The sequence below is a fragment of the Mytilus edulis genome, chromosome 3, assembly GCF_963676685.1.
Source record: "Mytilus edulis chromosome 3, xbMytEdul2.2, whole genome shotgun sequence".
In the NCBI taxonomy this organism is placed as follows: domain Eukaryota; kingdom Metazoa; phylum Mollusca; class Bivalvia; order Mytilida; family Mytilidae; genus Mytilus; species Mytilus edulis.
Genome location: NC_092346.1, coordinates 69,340,364 through 69,366,209, shown reverse-complemented (window position 1 = coordinate 69,366,209; position 25,846 = coordinate 69,340,364). Strand labels below are relative to the sequence as shown.

The following is a 25,846-nucleotide window of genomic DNA, read 5'->3' as shown; positions in this document are numbered from 1 at the left end:
GCATTATAGAAACGTTTCAATAATACAATAAACTGTACATTAATAAAAAAAAAAACAATGATGGTTACATCAACATGTATTAAATTTAAAATTCAAAGGCTACATTAGCATTAAATGTAGATGCCATTTTCAGTTGATCTTAGTTTTCATCGCTAACTGTATTCTTGCATGTATGCTAATTATATTCTTGCATGTATGCTAATTATATTGAAATATTCTGTAGAACGTTTACTAAATGGAACAACTCCATTTTTACATGTATACTCAGCTTAGACCCGTTGTTTTTATTAAGGGCAGACGACTGGCAATGGTCATATTTCTGTTTGGTCAATTTTCATATTTAAAACTGACATTATACACTGACAGTACGTCTGAGTATCGTCAGCTCAATAGTCATAACTTCAGCAGTACCCATTATTCGAAAATACTTCCTTATTTCAAAGATCAGTCTGTACCAATCATTTCATATACCTAAACCAAACCTATAGAAACTAAGTTTTTCAATTACAAACACGTTTTGCAGGATCTCAATATTGACGACTTCAAGTCTAAACCTCCTGATTGCACTTGTGCTAGTTCCCAATGCACATATGATCCGGCTGGTCACGTTATTACCGATGATCTCAACATTGTCAATAACACTTCCCTGCGAAATGTGTTATCGAAAGGTCCGAAATATCGTGAGCCTAAATCCATCAATTGGAAATACAACTTCAAAATTTTGATGGATTCAGTTGAGGATTATGCCAGACAATATGCTAAGCGCGAGAAGGAAGACGTAGACACTCTTTCCGATTGGATTAAGGCAGTGCGGTCAGAATGAATTAAGAAACTGAATGGGTCTATCAATGCCCATGCTACCTCAATTTTTAAAGACCCAAATGTTGCAATACACTTATCCTATCTCCATGACAAATATGTTGTTGTCCCCGCAGATAAAGCCCCAAACAACATCGTTTTTGTGTGTAAAACTCATTATGGGCGTCAAGTTGGTTACCTATTCCCTATTCCCTATTCGTTACCTATTCCCTATTCCCTATTCGTTGCCTATTCGTTACCTATTCCCTATTCCCTATTCGTTACCTATTCGTTACCTATTCCCTATTCCCTATTCGTTACCTATTCCCTATTCCCTATTCGTTGCCTATTCGTTACCTATACCCTATTCCCTATTCGTTACCTATTCGTTACCTATTCCCTATTCCCTATTCGTTACCTATTCGTTACTTATTTGATTTTTAATATCCTTCCCCCTTTTTAATTATGGCATGGAATAGTTTAATATGGCTGCCGTTACCATGGAAACGGCACAATTTTAAAAAAAATGAGCTTTTGGTTTTTGGTGAACTGTTTGGATATGCTTCAACTCAGAATCATCATATTTTAAAACAATGTAGGTGCCCACTATATACAGGTGTTGGATGATTTTGGCGATCATTGGAACTACTATGTTGCCATGGAAACTACGCCAAAATTTTCAAAATTCTCAAAATGCTCAAAACTTCATGAAACTTCACAGTAATGATGAGCAACATTGGAGTTGGAATTTCCAAAATAGGTCTTGTTACCATGGAAACAATGCAAAAAGGTCAAAAATTTCAAAAATAAGAATTTTCCGCAAACTGGATGAAACTTTACAGGAATGGTAACTGGCATAGGCAGAGTTGGATTTTGAAGTTAGAATTTTCAAAATGGCCGCCGTAACCATGGAAACAGCAAAAATATCAAAAATTCAAAATGTTCAGACTTAATGAAACTTTGCAAAAATGTTACTAGACATCTGTAGATGCTCTCTTTGACTTTGGAATTGTCAAAATGGCTGTCGCTCACCTGGTAATAGGGGAAGGGGTGCCTTCCGTTATTGCTAGCAATTACAAATCTAGTTGTTAATAGTCTTACATATGGTAATAGTTCTGAATTGGTTGAGGTAAAATGATCTTTTTATGACCTATTTATATGTGTTTGTGCTCAACCGATCCTTTTACTTCATGTTCGATACGCATTTGTTCCTTACTTGTTTTTTATACGTTCTACCTTTTAACTGCTTTATGTCCGTATGTTTGAAGATGGATCTTGGTTCGACGGGATGAAATCACCGTGTTAGCGCTTGCGTAAAAACGAAGATGTGGTATGATTACCAATGAGACAACACTCCACATTAGACCAAAATGACACAGAAATTATCAACTATAGTTCACTGTACGGCCTTCAACAATGAGCATAGCCCAAACCGTGTAGTCACCTATAAAAGGCCCAGACATGACAACCTCATACAATTCAAACAACAAAACTGACGGCCGTATTTCATATACAAAAAAATAAACGGAAATATGTAACACAAAAACAAACGATAACTACTTAATTTCAGGCTCTTGTCTAGGGACAGGCACATACTTACATAATGTGGTAGAGTTAAACATGTAAGCAGGGTGTACATCGTTTCGGAGCATGCTATTACCTTGTTTAATTCGTTCCATCACTCGCTTATATTCGCTTATAATACGTGTATCTTACGTTGCACCTTTTAAAACATGATTTTCAATTGTTTTGTTGTCTCTGGTGGAAGATTTGGGCTCTTAGAGGTGATATAACTTTATAAGTGCATTTGTATCCGTTCCAGCGATCGGATAATACCCTGTTAAATATTCGTTACTAATTCGCTTTTAAAAAGTTTGTTGTACGTTGCACCTTTTAGAAAAGGATTTCCAATTGTGTTCATATCTCTGGTGGTAATAATGTGTTCTTATAGATGAAATACCCCTATAAGCGCATATGTACTCGTTCCAGCGATCGGTTACTACCCTGTTACCTATTCGTTACCTATTCGTTACCTATTCGTTACCTATTCACTTATAGTACGTTTGTTGTACGTTGCACCTTTTAGAAAAGAATTTTCAATTAAATTCATATCTCTGATGGTAACAATGTGTTCTTAGAGATGAAATGACCCCATTAGAGCGCATGTACCCGTTCCAGCGCTCGGTAAATAACCTGTTACCTATTCGTTACTTATTCGCTTTTAATGCGCGGGGTATACGGTGCACCTTGAAATAAATCGTTTTTTAATTGTGTTCAGGTCTCTGGTGGTAAGAATGTGTTCTTAGAGATGAAATTACCCTATTAGCGCGCATGTACCCGTTCCAGCGCTCGGTTAATACCCTGTTACCTATTCGTTACCTATTCGTTACCTATTCGCTTATAATACATTTTTTTATACGTTGCACCTGTTAGAAAAGGATTTTCAATTATGTCCAGGTCTCAGACGGTAACAATGTGTTCTTAGAGATGAAATGACCCCATTAGAGCGCATGTACCCGTTCCAGCGCTCGGTAAATAACCTGTTACCTATTCATTACCTATTCGCTTTTAATGCGCGGGGTATACGGTGCACCTTGAAATAAATCGTTTTTTAATTGTGTTCAGGTCTCTGGTGGTAAGAATGTGTTCTTAGAGATGAAATGACCCTATTAGCGCGCATGTACCCGTTCCAGCGCTCGGTTAATACCCTGTTATCCATTCGTTACCTATTCGATACCTATTCGCTTATAATACATTTTTTTATACGTTTCACCTGTTAGAAAAGGATTTTCAATTATGTCCATGTCTCAGGTGGTAACAATGTGTTCTTAGAGATGAAATTACCCTATTAGCGCTCATGTACCCGTTCCAGTGCTCGGTATATAATCTTGTTACCTATTCGTTACCTATTCGCTTTTAATGCGCGGGGTATACGCTGCAACTTGAAATAAATCGTGTTTTAATTGTGTTCATGTCTCAGGTGGTAACAATGTGTTCTTAGAGATGAAATGACCCCATTAGAGCGCATGTACCCGTTCCAGCGCTCGGTAAATAACCTGTTACCTATTCGTTACCTATTCGCTTTTAATGCGCGGGGTATACGGTGCACCTTGAAATAAATCGTTTTTTAATTGTGTTCAGGTCTCTGGTGGTAAGAATGTGTTCTCAGAGATGAAATGACCCTATTAGCGCGCATGTACCCGTTCCAGCGCTCGGTTAATACTCTGTTACCTATTCGTTACCTATTCGTTACCTATTCGCTTATAATACATTTTTTTATACGTTTCACCTGTTAGAAAAGGATTTTCAATTATGTCCATGTCTCAGGTGGTAACAATGTGTTCTTAGAGATGAAATGACCCCATTAGAGCGCATGTACCCGTTCCAGCGCTCGATAAATAACCTGTTACCTATTCGTTACCTATTCGCTTTTAATGCGCGGGTTATACGCTGCACCTTGAAATAAATCGTGTTTTAATTGTGTTCATGTCTCAGGTGGTAACAATGTGTTCTTAGAGATGAAATGACCCCATTAGAGCGCATGTACCCGTTCCAGCGCTCGGTAAATAACCTGTTACCTATTCGTTACCTATTCGCTTTTAATGCGCGGGGTATACGGTGCACCTTGAAATAAATCGTTTTTTAATTGTGTTCAGGTCTATGGTGGTAAGAATGTGTTCTTAGAGATGAAATGACCCTATTAGCGCGCATGTACCCGTTCCAGCGCTCGGTTAATACTCTGTTACCTATTCGTTACCTATTCGTTACCTATTCGTTACCTATTCGCTTATAATACATTTTTTTATACGTTTCACCTGTTAGAAAAGGATTTTCAATTATGTCCATGTCTCAGGTGGTAACAATGTGTTCTTAGAGATGAAATGACCCCATTAGAGCGCATGTACCCGTTCCAGCGCTCGGTAAATAACCTGTTACCTATTCGTTACCTATTCGCTTTTAATGCGCGGGGTATACGCTGCACCTTGAAATAAATCGTGTTTTAATTGTGTTCATGTCTGGTGGTAACAATGTGTTCTTAGAGATGAATGACCCCATTAGAGCGCATGTACCCGTTCCAGCGCTCGGTAAATAACCTGTTACCTATTCGTTACTTATTCGCTTTTAATGCGCGGGGTATACGGTGCACCTTGAAATAAATCGTTTTTTAATTGTGTTCAGGTCTCTGGTGGTAAGAATGTGTTCTTAGAGATGAAATGACCCTATTAGCGCGCATGTACCCGTTCCAGCGCTCGGTTAATACCCTGTTACCTATTCGTTACCTATTCGTTACGTATTCGCTTATAATACATTTTTTTTATACGTTTCACCTGTTAGAAAAGGATTTTCAATTATGTCCATGTCTCAGGTGGTAACAATGTGTTCTTAGAGATGAAATGACCCCATTAGAGCGCATGTACCCGTTCCAGCGCTCGGTAAATAACCTGTTACCTATTCGTTACCTATTCGCTTTTAATGCGCGGGGTATACGCTGCACCTTGAAATAAATCGTGTTTTAATTGTCTTCATGTCTGGTAGTAACAATGTGTTCTTAGAGATGAAATGACCCCATTAGAGCGCATGTACCCGTTCCAGCGCTCGGTAAATAACCTGTTACCTATTCGTTACTTATTCGCTTTTAATGCGCGGGGTATACGGTGCACCTTGAAATAAATCGTTTTTTAATTGTGTTCAGGTCTCTGGTGGTAAGAATGTGTTCTTAGAGATGAAATTACCCTATTAGCGCGCATGTACCCGTTCCAGCGCTCGGTTAATACCCTGTTACCTATTCGTTACCTATTCGTTACCTATTCGCTTATAATACATTTTTTTATACGTTTCACCTGTTAGAAAAGGATTTTCAATTATGTCCAGGTCTCAGACGGTAAGAATGTGTTCTTAGAGATGAAATGACCCCATTAGAGCGCATGTACCCGTTCCAGCGCTCGGTAAATAACCTGTTACCTATTCGTTACCTATTCGCTTTTAATGCGCGGGGTATACGCTGCAACTTGAAATAAATCGTGTTTTAATTGTGTTCATGTCTGGTGGTAACAATGTGTTCTTAGAGATGAAATGACCCCATTAGATCGCATGTACCCGTTCCAGCGCTCGGTAAATAACCTGTTACCTATTCGTTACTTATTCGCTTTTAATGCGCGGGGTATACGGTGCACCTTGAAATAAATCGTTTTTTAAATGTGTTCAGGTCTCTGGTGGTAAGAATGTGTTCTTAGAGATGAAATGACCCTATTAGCGCGCATGTACCCGTTCCAGCGCTCGGTTAATACCCTGTTACCTATTCGTTACCTATTCGTTACCTATTCGTTACCTATTCGCTTATAATACATTTTTTTATACGTTTCACCTGTTAGAAAAGGATTTTCAATTATGTCCATGTCTCAGGTGGTAACAATGTGTTCTTAGAGATGAAATTACCCTATTAGCGCTCATGTACCTGTTCCAGCGCTCGGTTAATACCGTGTTACCTATTCGTTACCTATTCGCTTATAATACATTTTTTTATACGTTGCACCTGTTAGAAAAGGATTTTTAATTCAGTTCATATCTCTGGTGGTAATAATGTGTTCTTTTAGATAAAATACCCCTATTAGCGCGTATGCACTCGTTCCAGCGCTCGGATAATACCCTGTTACTGATTCGTTCCCTATTCGCTTTTAATGCGCGGGTTATACGCTGCACCTTGAAATAAATCGTTTTTCAATAGTGCCCATGTCTCTGGTGGTAACAATGTGTTCTTAGAGATGAAATGACTCTATTAGCACGCATGTACCCGTTCCAGCGCTCGCTTTATACCCTGTTACCTATTCGTTACCTATTCACTTATAATACGTTTGTTGTACGTTGCACCTTTCAGAAAAAAGGATTTTCAATGGTGTCCGTGTCTCTGGTGGTAACAATGTGTTCTTAGATATGAAATGATCCTATTAGCACGTATGTACCCGTTCCAGCGCTCGATAAATACCCTGTTACCTATTCGTTACCTATTCACTTATAATACGTTTGTTGTACGTTGCACCTTTTAGAAAAGGATTTTTAATTCAGTTCATATCTCTGGTGGTAATAATGTGTTCTTTTAGATGAAATACCACTATTAGCGCGTATGTACTCGTTCCAGCGCTCAGTTAATACCCTGCTACTTATTCGTTCCTTATTTGCTTTTAATGCACGAGGTATACGTTGCACCTTGAAATAAATCGTTTTTTTAATTGTGTTCAGGTCTCTGGTGGTAACAATGTGTTCTTAGAGATGAAATGACCCTATTAGCGCGCATGTAACCGTTCCAGCGCTCGGCAAATACCCTGTTACCTATTCGTTACCTATTCACTTATAATACGTTTGTTGTATGTTGCACCTTTTAGAAAAGGATTTTTAATTGTCTCCATGTCTTTTGTGGTAACAATGTGTTCTTAGAGATGAAATGACCCTATTAGCGCGCATGTAACCGTTCCAGCGCTCGGCAAATACCCTGTTACCTATTCGTTACCTATTCACTTATAATACGTTTGTTGTACGTTGCACCTTTCAGAAAAGGATTTTCAATGGTGTCCGTGTCTCTGGTGGTAACAATGTGTTCTTAGAGATGAAATGACCCTATTAGCGCGCATGTACCCGTTCCAGCGCTCGATAAATACCATGTAACCTATTCGTTACCTATTCACTTATAATACGTTTGTTGTACGTTGCACCTTTTAGAAAAGGATTTTTAATTCAGTTCATATCTCTGGTGGTAATAATGTGTTCTTTTAGATGAAATACCCCTATTAGCGCGTATGTACTCGTTCCAGCGCTCAGTTAATACCCTGCTTCTTATTCGTTCCTTATTTGCTTTTAATGCACGAGGTATACGTTGCACCTTGAAATAAATCGTTTTTTGATTGTGTTCATGTCTCTGGTGGTAACAATGTGTTCTTAGAGATGAAATGACTCTATTAGAGCGCATGAACCCGTTCCAGCGCTCGTTTAATACCCTATTACCTATTCGTTACCTATTCGTTACCTATTCACTTATAATACGTTTGTTGTATGTTGCACCTTTTAGAAAAGGATTTTTAATTGTCTCCATGTCTCTTGTGGTAACAATGTGTTCTTAGAGATGAAATTACCCTATTAGCGCGCATGTACCCGTTCCAGCGCTCGATAAATACCCTGTTACCTATTCGTTACCTATTCACTTATATTACGTTTGTTGTACGTTGCATCTTTTAGAAAAGGATTTTTAATTCAGTTCATATCTCTGGTGGTAATAATGTGTTCTTTTAGATGAAATACCCCTGTTAGCGCATATGTACTCGTTCCAGCGCTCAGTTAATACCCTGCTTCTTATTCGTTCCTTATTTGCTTTGAATGCACGAGGTATACGTTGCACCTTGAAATAAATCGTTTTTTAATTGTGTTCATGTCTCTGGTGGAACGGGTACATGAGCGCTAATAGGGTAATTTCATCTCTAAGAACACATTGTTACCACCTGAGACATGGACATAATTGAAAATCCTTTTCTAACAGTTGAAACGTATAAAAAAATGTATTATATGCGAATAGGTAACGAATAGGTAACGAATAGGTAACAGGGTATTAACCGAGCGCTGGAACGGGTACATGCGCGCTAATAGGGTAATTTCATCTCTAAGAACACATTGTTACCACCAGACACCTGAACACAATTAAAAAACGATTTATTTCAAGGTGCACCGTATACCCCGCGCATTAAAAGCGAATAGGTAACGAATAAGTAACAGGTTATTTACCGAGCGCTGGAACGGGTACATGCGCTCTAATGGTGTCATTTCATCTCTAAGAACACATTGTTACCGTCTGAGACCTGGACATAATTGAAAATCCTTTTCTAACAGGTGAAACGTATAAAAAAATGTATTATAAGCGAATAGGTAACGAATAGGTAACGAATAGGTAACAGGGTATTAACCGAGCGCTGGAACGGGTACATGCGCGCTGATAGGGTAATTTCATCTCTAAGAACACATTCTTACCACCAGAGACCTGAACACAATTAAAAAACGATTTATTTCAAGGTGCACCGTATACCCCGCGCATTAAAAGCGAATAAGTAACGAATAGGTAACAGGTTATTTACCGAGCGCTAGAACGGGTACATGCGCTCTAATGGGGTCATTTCATCTCTAAGAACACATTGTTACCATCAGACATGAACACAATTAAAACACGATTTATTTCAAGTTGCAGCGTATACCCCGCGCATTAAAAGCGAATAGGTAACGAATAGGTAACAGGTTATTTACCGAGCGCAGGAACGGGTACATGCGCTCTAATGGGGTCATTTCATCTCTAAGAACACATTGTTACCGTCTGAGACCTGGACATAATTGAAAATCCTTTTCTAACAGGTGAAACGTATAAAAAAATGTATTATAAGCGAATAGGTAACGAATAGGTAACGAATAGGTAACAGGGTATTAACCGAGCGCTGGAACGGGTACATGCGCGCTAATAGGGTAATTTCATCTCTAAGAACACATTGTTACCACCAGACATGAACACAATTAAAAAACGATTTATTTCAAGGTGCACCGTATACCCCGCGCATTAAAAGCGAATAGGTAAAGAATAGGTAACAGGTTATTTACCGAGCGCTGGAACGGGTACATGCGCTCTAATGGGGTCATTTCATCTCTAGGAACACATTGTTACCGTCTGAGACCTGGACATAATTGAAAATCCTTTTCTAACAGGTGCAACGTATAAAAAAATGTATTATAAGCGAATAGGTAACGAATAGGTAACAGGGTATTAACCGAGCGCTGGAACGGGTACATGCGCGCTAATAGGGTAATTTCATCTCTAAGAACACATTCTTACCACCAGAGACCTGAACACAATTAAAAAACGATTTATTTCAAGGTGCACCGTATACCCCGCGCATTAAAAGCGAATAAGTAACGAATAGGTAACAGATTATTTACCGAGCGCTGGAACGGGTACATGCGCTCTAATGGGGTCATTTCATCTCTAAGAACACATTGTTACCACCAGACATGAACACAATTAAAACACGATTTATTTCAAGGTGCAGCGTATACCCCGCGCATTAAAAGCGAATAGGTAACGAATAGGTAACAGGTTATTTACCGAGCGCTAGAACGGGTACATGCGCTCTAATGGGGTCATTTCATCTCTAAGAACACATTGTTACCGTCTGAGACCTGGACATAATTGAAAATCCTTTTCTAACAGGTGAAACGTATAAAAAAATGTATTATAAGCGAATAGGTAACGAATAGGTAACAGGGTATTAACCGAGCACTGGAACGGGTACATGCGCGCTAATAGGGTCATTTCATCTCTAAGAACACATTCTTACCACCAGAGACCTGAACACAATTAAAAAACGATTTATTTCAAGGTGCACCGTATACCCCGCGCATTAAAAGCGAATAGGTAACGAATAGGTAACAGGTTATTTACCGAGCGCTGGAACGGGTACATGCGCTCTAATGGGGTCATTTCATCTCTAAGAACACATTGTTACCATCAGACATGAACACAATTAAAACACGATTTATTTCAAGTTGCAGCGTATACCCCGCGCATTAAAAGCGAATAGGTAACGAATAGGTAACAGGTTATTTACCGAGCGCAGGAACGGGTACATGCGCTCTAATGGGGTCATTTCATCTCTAAGAACACATTGTTACCGTCTGAGACCTGGACATAATTGAAAATCCTTTTCTAACAGGTGAAACGTATAAAAAAATGTATTATAAGCGAATAGGTAACGAATAGGTAACGAATAGGTAACAGGGTATTAACCGAGCGCTGGAACGGGTACATGCGCGCTAATAGGGTCATTTCATCTCTAAGAACACATTGTTACCACCAGACATGAACACAATTAAATAACGATTTATTTCAAGGTGCACCGTATACCCCGCGCATTAAAAGCGAATAGGTAACGAATAGGTAACAGGTTATTTACCGAGCGCTGGAACGGGTACATGCGCTCTAATGGGGTCATTTCATCTCTAAGAACACATTGTTACCGTCTGAGACCTGGACATAATTGAAAATCCTTTTCTAACAGGTGCAACGTATAAAAAAATGTATTATAAGTGAATAGGTAACGAATAGGTAACAGGGTATTAACCGAGCGCTGGAACGGGTACATGCGCGCTAATAGGGTAATTTCATCTCTAAGAACACATTCTTACCACCAGAGACCTGAACACAATTAAAAAACGATTTATTTCAAGGTGCACCGTATACCCCGCGCATTAAAAGCGAATAAGTAACGAATAGGTAACAGGTTATTTACCGAGCGCTGGAACGGGTACATGTGCTCTAATGGGGTCATTTCATCTCTAAGAACACATTGTTACCACCAGACATGAACACAATTAAAACACGATGTATTTCAAGGTGCAGCGTATACCCCGCGCATTAAAAGCGAATAGGTAACGAATAGGTAACAGGTTATTTACCGAGCGCTAGAACGGGTACATGCGCTCTAATGGGGTCATTTCATCTCTAAGAACACATTGTTACCGTCTGAGACCTGGACATAATTGCAAATCCTTTTCTAACAGGTGAAACGTATAAAAAAATGTATTATAAGCGAATAGGTAACGAATAGGTAACAGGGTATTAACCGAGCACTGGAACGGGTACATGCGCGCTAATAGGGTCATTTCATCTCTAAGAACACATTCTTACCACCAGAGACCTGAACACAATTAAAAAACGATTTATTTCAAGGTGCACCGTATACCCCGCGCATTAAAAGCGAATAGGTAACGAATAGGTAACAGGTTATTTACCGAGCGCTGGAACGGGTACATGCGCTCTAATGGGGTCATTTCATCTCTAAGAACACATTGTTACCACCTGAGACATGAACACAATTAAAACACGATTTATTTCAAGTTGCAGTGTATACCCCGCGCATTAAAAGCGAATAGGTAACGAATAGGTAACAAGATTATTTACCGAGCACTGGAACGGGTACATGAGCGCTAATAGGGTAATTTCATCTCTAAGAACACATTGTTACCACCTGAGACATGGACATAATTGAAAATCCTTTTCTAACAGGTGAAACGTATAAAAAATGTATTATAAGCGAATAGGTAACGAATAGGTAACGAATAGGTAACGAATGGATAACAGGGTATTAACCGAGCGCTGGAACGGGTACATGCGCGCTAATAGGGTCATTTCATCTCTAAGAACACATTCTTACCACCAGAGACCTGAACACAATTAAAAAACGATTTATTTCAAGGTGCACCGTATACCCCGCTCATTAAAAGCGAATAGGTAACGAATAGGTAACAGGTTATTTACCGAGCGCTGGAACGGGTACATGCGCTCTAATGGGGTCATTTCATCTCTAAGAACACATTGTTACCGTCTGAGACCTGGACATAATTGAAAATCCTTTTCTAACAGGTGAAACGTATAAAAAAATGTATTATAAGCGAATAGGTAACGAATAGGTAACAGGTTATTTACCGAGCGCTGGAACGGGTACATGCGCTCTAATGGGGTCATTTCATCTCTAAGAACACATTGTTACCATCAGAGATATGAATTTAATTGAAAATCCTTTTCTAAAAGGTGCAACGTACAACAAACGTACTATAAGTGAATAGGTAACGAATAGGTAACGAATAGGTAACGAATAGGTAACAGGGTAGTAACCGATCGCTGGAACGAGTACATATGCGCTTATAGGGGTATTTCATCTATAAGAACACATTATTACCACCAGAGATATGAACACAATTGGAAATCCTTTTCTAAAAGGTGCAACGTACAACAAACTTTTTAAAAGCGAATTAGTAAAGAATATTTAACAGGGTATTATCCGACCGCTGGAACGGATACAAATGCACTTATAGAGTTATATCACCTCTAAGAGCCCAAATCTTCCACCAGAGACAACAAAACAATTGAAAATCATGTTTTAAAAGGTGCAACGTAAGATACACGTATTATAAGCGAATTATAAGCGAGTGATGGAACGAATTAAACAAGGTAATAGCATGCTCCGAAACGATGTACACCCTGCTTACATGTTTAACTCTACCACATTATGTAAGTATGTGCCTGTCCCTAGACAAGAGCCTGAAATTAAGTAGTTATCGTTTGTTTTTGTGTTACATATTTCCGTTTATTTTTTTGTATATGAAATACGGCCGTCAGTTTTGTTGTTTGAATTGTATGAGGTTGTCATGTCTGGGCCTTTTATAGGTGACTACACGGTTTGGGCTATGCTCATTGTTGAAGGCCGTACAGTGAACTATAGTTGATAATTTCTGTGTCATTTTGGTCTAATGTGGAGTGTTGTCTCATTGGTAATCATACCACATCTTCGTTTTTACGCAAGCGCTAACACGGTGATTTCATCCCGTCGAACCAAGATCCATCTTCAAACATACGGACATAAAGCAGTTAAAAGGTAGAACGTATAAAAAACAAGTAAGGAACAAATGCGTATCGAACATGAAGTAAAAGGATCGGTTGAGCACAAACACATATAAATAGGTCATAAAAAGATCATTTTACCTCAACCAATTCAGAACTATTACCATATGTAAGACTATTAACAACTAGATTTGTAATTGCTAGCAATAACGGAAGGCACCCCTTCCCCTATTACCAGGTGAGCGACAGCCATTTTGACAATTCCAAAGTCAAAGAGAGCATCTACAGATGTCTAGTTACATTTTTGCAAAGTTTCATTAAGTCTGAACATTTTGAATTTTTGATATTTTTGCTGTTTCCATGGTTACGGCGGCCATTTTGAAAATTCTAACTTCAAAATCCAACTCTGCCTATGCCAGTTACCATTCCTGTAAAGTTTCATCCAGTTTGCGGAAAATTCTTATTTTTGAAATTTTTGACCTTTTTGCATTGTTTCCATGGTAACAAGACCTATTTTGGAAATTCCAACTCCAATGTTGCTCATCATTACTGTGAAGTTTCATGAAGTTTTGAGCATTTTGAGAATTTTGAAAATTTTGGCGTAGTTTCCATGGCAACATAGTAGTTCCAATGATCGCCAAAATCATCCAACACCTGTATATAGTGGGCACCTACATTGTTTTAAAATATGATGATTCTGAGTTGAAGCATATCCAAACAGTTCACCAAAAACCAAAAGCTCATTTTTTTTAAAATTGTGCCGTTTCCATGGTAACGGCAGCCATATTAAACTATTCCATGCCATAATTAAAAAGGGGGAAGGATATTAAAAATCAAATAAGTAACGAATAGGTAACGAATAGGGAATAGGGAATAGGTAACGAATAGGTAACGAATAGGGAATAGGGTATAGGTAACGAATAGGCAACGAATAGGGAATAGGGAATAGGTAACGAATAGGGAATAGGGAATAGGTAACGAATAGGTAACGAATAGGGAATAGGGAATAGGTAACGAATAGGCAACGAATAGGGAATAGGGAATAGGTAACGAATAGGGAATAGGGAATAGGTAACCAACTTGACGTCCATAAACTCATTACACTAACTGCTTGATAAACGAACTCGCTAGTGACAATTTACTTGGAAACTTAACATATACCCTCACGACACTTACCAAAGAAAAAATCCTGGATAATCATAGGTCTGTTCTATGTTACTTTTGAATTTCAACCAAAGATGAAGAACTGGATCTTCCATCGCTGTATTGGATACCTAAACTACATAAGTGTCCTTACAAACAACGTTATATTGCTGGGTCTTCCGAGTGCTCCACGAAACCTCTTTCTAAATTATTAACATCTATTTTATCACAATCAAAGCCGGGCTTCAAAGTTATTGTGAAACTGCCTTTTCTAGAGGTGGCGTGAATCAGATGTGGATACTAAAAAAATCCAAAGATCTTTGAGTACATACAATCTAACTCTCTTTTATCTTGCAATAGTATTAAAACATTTGACTTTTCTACACTTTACACAAGTATTCAATATTCCAAACTAAAAGACTTATTGAAAGAGTTGGTATTGCTTTGTTTAATAAAAAAGAATGGCCAACGTGAATACAAGTATCTTGTCTTAGGGAGGGATAAATCCTACTTTGTAAAAGATCACTCTGATTCATACAAAAAATATTCTGAATCTGACATTATTAAGATGCTTGGTTTCTTGATTGACAACATATTTGGTACGTTCAGAGGACGTGTTTTTTAACAGACTGTCGGTATTCCAATGGGAACCAATTGTTCCCCTCTTCTTGCCGACTTCTCTCTTTATTATTATGAGGCTGACTTCATACAGGAACTTCTTAGGAAGAAAGATAAGAAGTTAGCACTATCCTTTAACTTTACTTTCCGCTATATAGATGATGTTCTCTCACTAAATAATTCAAAATTTGGTGACTATGTTGAACGCATCTATCCAATCGAACTAGAGATAAAGGATACATCAGCTTCATATCTTGATTTACATCTAGAAATTGACAATGAGGGTCGGTTGTAAACAACGCTTTCCTACAAAAGAGATGATTTCAGCTTTCCAATTGTGAACTTTCCATTTCTAAGTACACACATTCTAGCAGCACCTGCATACGGGGTATATATCTCCCAATTGATACGATATTCCCGTGTTTGTATTTCCTATCATGATTTTCTTGATAGAGGGTTGCTGTTCACAAGAAAGCTATTAAACCAAGAGTTCCAAATGGTGAATTTGAAATCACCCCTTCGTAAGTTTTACGGATGCCATCACGAGTTGGTTGACCGTTATGGAATATTCGTTTCACAGATGATATCGGATATGTTCCTTACGTCGTAACTACAATCCCCTTCCCTTTCATGAATGTAACCTACCGAAATAAACTATTTACCGAATTTGTTATAACATGAGCAACACGATGGGTGCCACATGTGGAGCAGAATCTGCTTACCCTTCCGGAGCTCTTGAGATCACCCCCAGTTTTTAGTGGGGTTGTGTTGCTTATTCTTTATTTTTTTATATTGTGTCATGTATACTATTGTTTGTCTGTTTGTCTTTTTCTTTTTTAGCCATGGCGTTGTCAGTTTATTTTCGATTTTTTTAGTTTGACTGTCCCTTTGGTATCTTTCGTCCCTCTTTTTGTTTGTATACATTTCAATTTACTTTTATAGGCTAAATTTTTCTACTAATTCTGGAAAGTAAACGCCTTGTTATTTGGCTTTTCTATCCTGTATGGTAACACGCAATGCATATTCGACATGCACTGTAATAGTTCTTTCAGAGAAGAAATGTTTTAAGCGTAAAACATATGTATAGGTTTTCATCCATTTTAAAATTAGTTACAAATAGATATGTGAAGAGACTGCTGGATTTTAATATTTGTTTTTCTTGTTTAGGGTATCATACTGGTTTTCTCTTTTTAGTTGTTTCACATTTAGCCATGCAGTATACGACATGGGTTTTGCACATTGTTAAAGGAAATAAAATGACCTGTAGTAGATTATATCCTTGTCCTATAGACTCTAGTGGAAAATTGTAATTTCTTCCGATACATTTTAAAAGAGATCGAGTGCATTTTAAACGGTCTAAGAATTCCATTTTTACTCACGCAACCTCATTAAAATCGAGATATCAGTAGTGTTTTACCATTTGTTGTAAACATAGTATTATAACTGTACAATGAAGCATAAGCGGGAAAACATCCAAGCATACATCTCAATACCCTAAAATCTACCCCTAGTTATAATTTCCAATGTTATATCGTCTTGCTTGCTTTCTTTTTCTTTTTCTTTACGGAGTACAGATATGACAAAACCATGGTATATCTTTAAAAAAATGTGCCATAGATGTACGGTATAATTTTGTGTCCTGATATTTATACTCGGGTTGCATTCCCATAGGCTTAATTAATTGTACAGCTATATATATATAGGTTAACTTTAATTAACATGATTTATATTTTTAAAAAAGTCCGCTACATTAGACAATTTGAATAAAACGTATCAGTATAAAGCTATATTGTAGTGATTGTGACAACAAATATGTCAGTAGCTCAGTTATCGATAAGAAAAACAATACGGAGAAAAAAGTAATCATTTCACTTGTTACAGGAAGGAAATCGTGTTATTTTTATGCACAGTATGCTATTATCGATATTTTTTATATTCATTAAAAAAAATATTGGATTGAAGAGATTAAGCACACACGCATCAACATTTACAAAAATACATGAACTTGACAAATATAGATGACGTCATGATACAATAATGTATTATTGTTATGTTATGGTGATTTAACCGACTCTCTTATTGCGGAAGTCAAGAACACATGAATTAAGGCAAAGTAATCTGATAACGACCGGAAAAAATTCTAATGTATGAAACTATATATTTAAACAAATAAAAAAGAAACTGAATTGTGAATTTCAGTTACAATTATTACAGTAATGAAATTACCTTAATTGATTATCTAATCAAAGTATGGGAAATAAGTTGTAGACTAGAGAAAGGTCATACTATACTCAATACTATAATAGAATATTTGTCGATATTTTAATTAATCGTTATACAGAATTGTACATTTATAGTTTATGTTAAATACCATAGGGAAGGGATGAAACTTTCTATTTTAGAAGATTAACACTTTCGCAGTTCGGTATGTTTATACGCTGTTCATATCATGTTTACAACATTAACATGTTTTCGTTCTGAGTATGCTTTTAAATTGCTGCTCTACATCTACATCTATACTATTGGTCTGCAGTGGAAAATCATAACGAAGATACTGCTGTGCGAACATCAACCTGCGTGCTCATTATTTACAACTGCAATTAGAATTGGTTTCTGTTAATAGCTGCAGACCCCAAGTTGCTCCTTGAAGCATATCAGAGATATAGATTGGAAGGCTTGAACAGACAGGCTGTTCCAGTCGGTGATGGTGCGTGATATATACTAGTAGCTGTAATTGTAGGCATCTGTGGAGGTACTGATCTGAGTAAATTTTACTTAATCGTATTGTCGTGTTGAGGTAGATGCATGGTCTTCTCACGTATGATGGTATGATGACATCCGCCTGTCCATTTGTTTCTTTGTAAAACATGCTCAGTATACTGGATTTCCGTCTAGATTCTAACGTTTGCCATTCTGTGGTTTTCATGATGTTCGTAACTATCACTGGTTCTCGACCGTATTTTGATTTCGCAAACCTGGCAGCTTTTCTTTGGATCATTTGTAGGGAGTCAATGTGATGTTTTCGATACGTATCCCATACTGCAGACGCGTATTCAGGATGTGGACGCACTAGCGATGTATAGGCTTGCGCTTTGATGTATTGTGGACACTTCAAGATAATACGTCTTTGGAATCCTATTACTCGGTTTGATTTTGTGATGACATTTCTTGATGTGTGGATCCCAACTGAGATCTTCGGAGAATTTGACTCCGAAGTATCGATATTAATGAACTGTGGATAGGAGTTGTCCCATCATTTCATACTCTTTTATTGTTGGGTTTTTCTTTCTTGTTACCCTCAGTCTGTAGCATTTAGCTGGACGGCATGTCAATTGCAACCTCTCCGCCCATTTAGTGAATTCTGTTAGATCTTGTTGTAGAATGTAAGCTGTCCCCACTCCACCACTCCCCTTGATGGATCGATATAGTAGCGAGTCGTCAGTAATTAGACGTAGGATTGATTTTGATGAATTTATTTCGCCCATATCTTTGGTGTATTTTAGGAAACTAAGTGGTCCCAGTACTGTACCCTGTGGAACACCTGATCAGACTAGTTTGATATCACTGGCTTCTCTATCTAGATATACCCTCTGGTGTCGCTGAGTGAGCCATGTCGAATTCCATTGTAGAATGTAGTATCCCATAGTGTGACATTATCTTGAGAAGTCTTTGGTGGGGAACTGTATCGAACGCTTTCGAGAATCAAGGATAAGCATGTTTTTGTCCTCGATGGTCAATTCTCTTGCAACTGTTTCTATGGTGTTAATGAGTTGGGTTTCACGTGATCGCTTACATCTGAATCCGTGTTGGAAGTCGTATAGGACTTAATGTTCTTCAAAATGTTCCATGATGTGCTTATAGATTATGTGTTTCATGACTTTACAAAATACTGTAGTTAACGACACAGGACGGTAGTTTACTGCCTGACTTCTGTTCCCCTTTTTTGCTTCGGGTTAAAATATTACAACTCGGCATTAAGGAGTAAGAGCAAAGAATGTTCAAATAATGTGATCGGACAGGATGACATGTCTTCCTGCGGACTGATACCTTGTGAACCAACTTTAAAAATCCGGCTAAGGAAGTCAGTCTAGTACAAATCAGGGTTAATATTTATGTTTCTCGTTCTGAACATGCATTTAACACCCATTGGTGGTCTTCGGCAGTTATCTGCTCTTTGGTTAGGTTGTTGTCTTATTGACATATTCCCCATTTACATTCTCATTTTAATATTTAAAATTGCCGCAGGGTGTTTAAAAAGTAAAGCTACCCATCATCATCAACAAAATATGTAACACACACTGACTATAATTTCAATTGAAAGAATATGTAAACTCGTAATAAATAGAAAAAATATGTTTTAATTGTTTTAAGTCCCATCCTTCTTTAATTAAATATCACTAGGTTTCATAAACCTCCCTATCAAGGCTTTCTCGATAAAAACAAAACCAAAAACAATTAAAATTTGTCATACCACTTGCAATGAGCATAAATCGATGAAAAAGTTCTAAAAGTATTTTTTTAGTTTAATACAGCATTAAGTTATTATCCTTTTATTTTTCAGTGACATATAAGAAAACCCTGTAAACAAAGAAAACGTAGAATTGAGGTAACTCCTGTATTTGGACCACCTAAAAGTATACAATTCTAAAGATTCATTAGACAAAACGTCCAATTTTTATCAAAAATAATAGTTTTTTCTTTTTCTTTTTTTGTATCTACCTTCTGATTAACACCATTCGATCTATTAAGGGAAATTGAATTTCTTTAAAGAATGACCATTAAAAGTTATTATTGGCCTACCTGTTTAATGTAATAGCTCACAGTGATATTAACATATCCGCATTCTTTCTACCCGGTTTAATTCATTTCTATAAGTTTACTAAGGAAAAATATGTTTTTGGTATGAGGAAATATTTTCTTATCATTTCCACTTGTGATCTTATCTTGACTTAATGAAAAAGTATAAAACAAAATTAATAGTAAGTCAACGAACTCTGTATTTTATCAACGAGTACTCCTTTCTTTTTTTCTTGGAAAAAGGATATTAAAATTATTTTTAATTGTTATCTTTTAAATTGTACATTATTCGGACAGATATAACCAGCCCCGTTTTTTTTTTAAAGTAACTACATTGTATTACGCGTTTCCATTGTTGATCTCATGGGGAAAAAGTCCTGTTAAGAAACATTATTCAGTTATGGTTTATGAAGTTACATATGATTCTTTATCATTTCCATTTATATGGATATATTCGTGGCGGCAGCCATCTGAAAAATAATGGTTTTGTCTGCATTACTACAAATCATCTAGATATAACGCGCTTCAAAACGTACAGACTAAAATCCCGGTTATGGTTTTCCTGACCAACCTTCTGAAGTTGGATTTAAGAGTACAGGTAAATATTCTAGTTTTTGTACTTTTATTAAGAATGAACTAAGAAATTCGGTTGGGAAATTTGGTTGTCGGTGTTTTCTTTTAAGGTTTGCATTCAAAACTGCATTGATTTGAAGGTCAGTATATATGATGTTTCCCTCTTTTCCCTTTCTTGTTTTAAAGGCAGATAAATTATAGTAGTTTTATGTACATGCTGTTTTGTATTGTGGTCATTAATGTCTTTTTGTGAGTTAATTTCATAGTTGCACTATTGCACTTTTCTATTGCCAACTTCCTCCTCTATAACATCTGCCACAACATCTAACGTTTACATATCTCAATAAATACGTTGTACTCCTGCTTGTTCACACTAAATGGACTACATAAACAGAAGTGTTCTTTACGTTAATAAAGGCAACAGTAGTATATAAACTCATCATAGATAGATGCCAGGATTACAATTTTATATTTACGCCAGACGTTCATTTCGTCTACAAAAGACTCATCATTGACGCTCGAATCAAATACCGCTGTTCAATAGTCATAAATTGATTAAGTGAAAACAAGTCCAGATCACAAACCAAAAACCGGGGAATCACAACTGTAAGAGGAAAACAAAAGAACAACAGACACTCTGAATTGCATCAAAACAAAAGCCAACATACGCAGAAAGGCTAACGCTAACCTTATCAAATTGGTTGACCAACATTACGTGTCTTAGTCTCAACTCACAAGTGACGTGTATGCTTGGTTACAATTAATTGTGTTACATTACAATTTATAGCAGGTAACATGACCAATGATGTCATCTCCCCATTTAAATCCATTCAAATCATCTATATATTTCATGTTCGTATAACAGAACACCAAATTCAGTATACTGACATGTACCAACAGAATGAAGTAGAATTTTAGTCTAACCATTTTTAAATCGCAATTTAGAATTGTAGATAAACTTGAAGCAAAACAACACATTCTCGTTATTATGTTTCGGATTTTTTCGGCATTTTGTAGAGTTTTTGTTACTTGCTGATTTTCGTTTTTCATGAACGGTCATGGTTTAAGGATGTGTTAAAGTGAAATTTTTAAAAATCTGGAATTTAAAATCGATACTTCAAATCAGAAGTACATAAGTTAAGCAACAAAATTAGCTACAAATATTGACAGGTTACGAAACTTCTTTCCGAGATATTTGATTTTGATAAAATGTTGGATAAAAGGATGACTCGGACTTTGACCTTATATTTACAATCGACATTACTTGTGTCTCAAATCGTAAGAAAAGACATCTGCTTAAAATTTTGTAACGACCTTTAATGGGATATTGCAGTTTTCTATGTATCGTAGGGGGGAACCAAATGAGTACGAATACTGACAAAATTCCCAAACCTAAAAAACTACATGCTTAACCGTTTTGTTTGTCAGTGTAAAAGCAATAATAACTGTTTTCTTTCAAGGATTTCCTTGAACTTCTCTATCTCCTGGGATTAACTTATTGTAATGTTATTCATTGTGTGAATGTCGTATATTGCAAGTTAAAATTGAGAAAGGAAATGGTGAATATGTCAAAGCGACAACCACCCGACCATAGAGCAAACAACAGCCGAAGGCAACCAATGGGTCTTCAATGTAGCGAGAATTCCCGCACCCGTAGGTGTCCTTCAGCTGGCCCCTAAAATATGCATAATAGTACAGTGATAATGGACGTCATACTAAACTCCGAATTATACACAAGAAACCAAAATTTAAAATCATACAAGACTAACAAAGGCCAGAGGCTCCTGACTTGGGACAGGCGCAAAATTGCGGCGGTGTTAAACATGTTTATGAGATCTCAACCCTCCCCCTATACCTCTAGCCAATGTAGAAAAGTAAAAAAATAACAATACGCACATTAAAATTCAGTTCAAGAGAAGTCCGAGTCTGATGTCAAAAGATGTAACAAAAGAAAATAAATAAAATGACAATAATACATAAATAACAACAGACTACTAGCAGTTAACTGACATGCCAGCTCCAGACCTCAATTAAACTGATTGAAAGATTATGTCTTCATCATATGAATATCAGGTACAATCCCTCCCGTTAGGGGTTTAGTATCATACTATCATAAAATATATGAGAAGAACATAACCCGTGCCATGCCAACAACTGTTTTTTATTACATCATGGCAGGCTTTGGAAACAAACTAAGCAGGCCATTATGGCATTCCTCCATCTCGTTAATATTTTACACAATTAATAAAACGAAACCATTAAATCCATGCCCGTAGAAAATGAATTATTAATACAATACCATTCAATGATTAAATGGCATTTTTACGCAAAAGATAAAGTCTGAAGTGTTTTGTTGCGTGTAAAGTTGCACGTCTACTCAAAAGAATAAATGTTGGAACCTGAGAAAAATGTATTTGCTTTTTTAATCGATCAGCATATTTGAAGAAAATAATCAGAACATGTACAGAATATTTGGATTAGGTGTCGCACTTCATGACACCCATTCACATCATGACTTTTAATATTATCAAATAAAAAATGTCAGAATTAACCTATTTTGTCATAATTACAGTAGGGTAGTCTATAATAAAAAAAAATCATGAAACGATATACTATCTGCGTTAACTATATTGCGTATATGGTCTAACATATACGATTTATCATATCCTGTTTCTACGATTGACAAATGTTGACAGATTGTTTGCATGGCATAAAAACTATGGTTATACTTTAAATCAGTTTCAGAACTGTTTGAGAACTTTTTGGTTTGTACCAGTGTTTATACATATTCTTTAAAAAAAAAGATGAGTGCATCTAGTTTGGCATTTTTTTATGTTTAAATCAATTACAATGTCATTTACAATGTTTCAAGTACCTTTGTCCGATGCAACTGTATATACGATTATAATAAAATGCAATGTGTTCATCATCCTGCTGAAGGAACAGGAAAATATTACACGTCTGACAACATATTTCAATGAAAGGAATTCAAAATCCATGTTTATTAACTGTTATATCCTGACGTAACAAAATTTCAAATGAAAAAAAAAACATTGAATTGTGCGAACAAGTGGCGTGATATTGTGAAATGTTTGTTCACGTTAGACTTCAAAAGAGGGGCGAAAGATACCAGAAGGACAGTCAAACTCATAGATAGAAAATAAACTGACAACGCCATGGCTAAAAATAAAAATACAAACAGACAAATAGTAGTACAAAAGACAAAACATAGAAAACTAAAGACTAAGCAACACCAACCCAACCAAACACTGGGGTGATCTCAGGAGCTCCGGAAGGGTAAGCAGATCCTGCTCCACATGTGGCAACCGTCCTGCTGCTTATGTTATTACAAATCCGGTTAAACGTCTAATTCAGTAGCGCTTGATGTATAAGTATCGAATAAACTCTTCATATATCGATATCAGGTTTAAAAACATGTTTATGCCAGATGAGCGTTTTGTGTTAAAAAACCTACTGAAATCAAAAGCGTTAAACTGATACTAAGTACGAAGTGGAAGAACATCGATGACTCAAAATTCCGAAAAGTTTTTGACAAATACAGCTAGGGTGTTCTTACCTTTGGTAGAAAACTCTTACGATTTCGTAAAATTCTCAGTTTTGTAAAAAAAGTTAATGCAACGTTATGCCCAGAAGAATGATAACTCATGTCATCACAGAAGTGCTGGCCACTTGGTCGGGGAGAAAACCACCACCAACAATGGTATCGACCTAGTGGTTGTAAATAAATTCTTCAAAGATACCAGGATTAACCATTTCTTCGTCAGACGTGCTTAAATAAAAAATAAAAAAAATAGCACGGTCTTTTCTTATTGTTGATAAAACTGACATTGACTAGCATTGAGGTTTCAAAATTCCAAAAGGTTTTGACCAACTCAACTAAGGTGATATATTTCTTGTTAAGGAAATTCTAAGTAATTCATCATTTTTTTGTAAACAGTGATATTAAACCTATGACATACCAATGATAATTGATATTAACACATAAGTGCTGAATACCTGGCTGGTGAATCGTTTTTTGATACAAAAAAAAATGTTTATATTCAACTTGTTTATATATCAGTTATCCGATTCCCAAATATTATAGATTCAAAATCAAACTCTTTTTTATTTTATGTGAATATTTCTGTTTTAATAAACAAGATAATTCAAAACATTGTAGATGTTTGGAATAAGATAGTTGTTAAATCAATCCTCAGTAGTACATCAACCTGACTTTTTATATTGTATCTTATTGTCAGTATGGCTTGTCTCTCTTTGTCTACATACACTTCACAATTTTTTAGCCACTGATAAGAAGTGGATGATATTTGATATAATTAACTGTGATTTGAGACTGTTTGATATTTCATATTGTGCTTTACATTTTGTTTGTGTCCATTATTAACTGTTGTTTGCTTAACGTTCATGCAAACATTAAATGGGTATTTAGGATATCAATAACAAATTAACATAAATACAATAGGTACAAACATAGGTTCCAAACAGTGAACCGACCTGCATGAAGGAAACTATAGAAAATAAGGGTACATGTGCATGTTGTATAGTAGTTGGTATTTCACCGCCTCCTCTAATAATTTTTTCAGGAGTTTTTTTCATCGTGCATAGAAATAAGTAAAATCACAAAAATACTTAACTCGGAGGAAAATTCAAACGGAAAGCCACTAATCAAATGACAAAGTCAAAAGTTCAAACACATCAAATGAATGGATAACAATCGTCATACTCCTGATTTGATACAGGCATTTTCCTATGTAGAAAATGGTGGATTACGCTGGTTTTATAGCTAGCTAAATCTCTAACTTGAATGACAGTCGCATAAATATAGGTTAGCACTCTCCATCAAGGAGATATTTGAACGTCTCCGTTCCGATCGGTTGCGAAAGCGTACCTATGAATCCATCACCGAAAAATATTCCACTCCAACATAGGTGTAACTGCCTGGTTTGATAAAACCAGGTTACCAAATGTTTGTATCATTTCAACCCTTAAGATTTCTGTACCAAATTATTTACTATTTTCTGAAACAAAATCTTGGTTCATCTTCCTTTGAGGATACATTTTATGTAACTAATTTGCATATTAAATTTTATTATTAGAAAAAGAAGTTATTCTGACGATGGAACTCTTCGAATTAAGAATGTTGGCTACTTTGTTTCAAATGGCAAACTTTTTAAAAGACTGTTATGAGTTTATAATCTTTAAATAAAGAAATTTTTTATTTGATAAAATAAAGGATCCGTGTGCTTGTTTTCGAGATTTGAGCCATTGAAACTTAGTCGAAACTGATTCTCTCTAGATTTTTCAAATATATAACAAATTTTTTTTCAAAAACTATGACAAAGTAGTTTGGATTATAATTTTATATATTTTTTAATATGGCTTTTTTAACAATATGTTATAAAATTATGTAAAGAAAAGGAGAGATTAGCGGGAGCATTTGTTATTTGCACTACATGGATAAAATAGAGGATTTCA

General features: G+C 36.3%; 1 protein-coding gene across 1 annotated transcript in view; it reads right to left on the bottom strand.

The window, feature by feature from the left end:
• Nucleotides 1–19,884, bottom strand: part of LOC139517297 (globin-3-like) — a 58,627-nt gene extending 38,743 nt beyond the window's left edge. The window contains exon 1 of the mRNA XM_071308217.1: nt 19,781–19,884. The gene's annotated coding sequence lies outside the window, so the exon portion shown is untranslated. The remainder of the gene's footprint in view (nt 1–19,780) is intronic.
• Between the last annotated feature and the right edge of the window lie 5,962 nt (nt 19,885–25,846).